Genomic DNA, 2,493 nt, shown 5'->3' on the forward strand with positions numbered 1-2,493 from the left:
AATTAGAATATCGAGGGAAAGTCCATTTATTTCAATAATTTGTTTCAAAAAGTGAAACTTGTATGTTATATTAGTTCACTGCACACAAAGTGAAATATTTCAAGCCTTTATTTGTTTCAATTTTGATGATTATGGATTAAAGACAAAAAAAAAACCCAAATCCAGTATTCCACAAAATTAGAATATTTCATGTGACCAATAAAAAAAAGGATCTTAAACACATGTTGGCCTTCTGAAAAGTGTGTTAATGTACTGTATTATGTCCTCAGTACTTTGTTGGGCCTCCTTTTGCATTAATTACTGCATCAAGGCGGCGTGGCATGGAGGCGATCAGCCTTTGACACAGTTGAGGTGTTATGGTAGCCCAAGTTGCTTTGATATTGGCCTTCAGCTTGTCTGCATTTCGGGGTCTGTGTTCCCTCATCTTCCTCTTGACAATACCCCATAGATTTTCAATGAGGTTTAAGTCAGGCGAGTTTGCCGGCCAATCAAGTACAGTTATTCCATGGCTATTAAACCAGATACTGGTAGTTTTGGCTGTGTGGGCAGGTGCCAAATCCTTCTGGAAAATAAAATCTTCAGCTCCAAAAAGCTTGTTGGCAGCGGTGCTCTAGAATTTCCTGTTAGGCAGCTGCATTGACTGTGGACTTGATAAAAGACAGTGGACACACACCAGCAGATGACATGGCTCCCCCCACCCTCACTGACTGTGGAAACTTCACACTGGACTTTAAGCAGCTTGACTTTTGTGCCTCTCCGGTCTTCCTCCAGACTCTGGGACCTTGATTTCCAAATGAAATGCAGAATATGCTTTCATCTGAAAACAGGACTTGGGACCACTGGGCAATAGACCAGTACTGTTTCTCCTTAGCCAAGCACAGACGCTTCTGACGTTGTTTTTGGTTCAGGAGTGGCTTGACGCATGGAATTCTACAGCTGTAGCCCATGTCATGCAGACGTCTGTATGTGGTGGTTCTTGATGCACTGACACCAGCCTCAGTCCACTCCTTATGAAGCTCCCCCAGATTTCTGAATCGCCCTTGCTTGACAATCCTCTCAAGGCTGCGGTCATCCCTGTCACTTTTGCACCTTTTCCGGCCACATTCTTCCCTTCTTCTTAACACTCTGTTAATATACTTTGATACTGCACTCTGTGAGCATCCAGCTTCTTTTGCAATTGCCTTTTGAGACTTTTCCTCCTTATGGAGGGTGTCAATGATGGTCGTCTGCACAACCGTCAAGTCAGCAGTCTTCCCCATGATTCTGAAGCCTACTAAGCCAGACTGAGACAATTTCAAGGCTGAGGAAACCTTTGCAGGTGTTTTGCATTAATTAGCTGACTAGATTGGGACACAGGGAGCCTACAATGTTGAACTTACTTTCTAAGTGGCAGGGCCCAGACTGTCAAGATTGACAATTGGACTTTATCCAGCTTTATTACAAACATTGGCACCCCACAGGGATGTGTTCTCAGTCCCATCCTCTACACCCTGTTCACCCACGACTGTGTCACCTCCAACAAAGACAACATCTTCCTAAAGTTGATGGACGACACCACAGTGATAGGTCGCATCACTGGCGAGGACGAAGCAGCCTACAGGAGGGAGGTGGCCAGTTTGGTGTCATGGTGCAGGGACAATAATCTCAGCCTCAACACGGTCAAGACAAAGGAGATGAAAGTGGACATGAGGAAGGAGAGGAGATCTCATCGGCCACTGTTCATCCGGGGGTTTGAAGTGGAGATGGTGAGCAGCTTCAAATACCTGGGCATCCACATCAGTGAGGACCTCACCTGGACACTTAACACCACACAGCTGGTCAAGAAGGCCCAATGGTGGCTGTACTTCCTGAGGAGGCTGAGGAGGATTGGCATGTCGCCTAGGATCCATTGCAACTTGTCCAGCTGCGTTGTCGAGATCATCTTGAGCAGCTGCATCACTGTCTGGTATGGCAGCACTACAGGTATGTGCCAAAAAATTAGAATATCGAGGAAAAGTCCATTTATTTCAATAATTTGTTTCAAAAAGTGAAACTTATATGTTATATTAGTTCTCTACACACAAAGTGAAATATTTCAAGCCTTTATTTGTTTCAATTTTGATGATTATAGATTAAAGACAAAAAAAAACCAAATCCAGTATTCCACAAAATTAGAATATTTCATGTGACCAATAAAAAAAAGGATCTTAAACACATGTTGGCCTTCTGAAAAGTGTGTTAATGTACTGTATTATGTCCTCAGTACTTTGTTGGGCCTCCTTTTGCACTAATTACTGCATCAAGGCGGCGTGGCATGGAGGCGATCAGCCTTTGACACAGTTGAGGTGTTATGGTAGCCCAAGTTGCTTTGATATTGGCCTTCAGCTTGTCTGCATTTCGGGGTCTGTGTTCCCTCATCTTCCTCTTGACAATACACCAGAGATTTTCAATGGGGTTTAAGTCAGGTCAGTTTGCCGGCCAATCAAGTACAGTTATTCCATGGCTATTAAACCA

Source organism: Monopterus albus, unplaced genomic scaffold (genome assembly GCF_001952655.1).
Source record: "Monopterus albus unplaced genomic scaffold, M_albus_1.0 scaffold531.1, whole genome shotgun sequence".
NCBI classification, from domain to species: domain Eukaryota; kingdom Metazoa; phylum Chordata; class Actinopteri; order Synbranchiformes; family Synbranchidae; genus Monopterus; species Monopterus albus.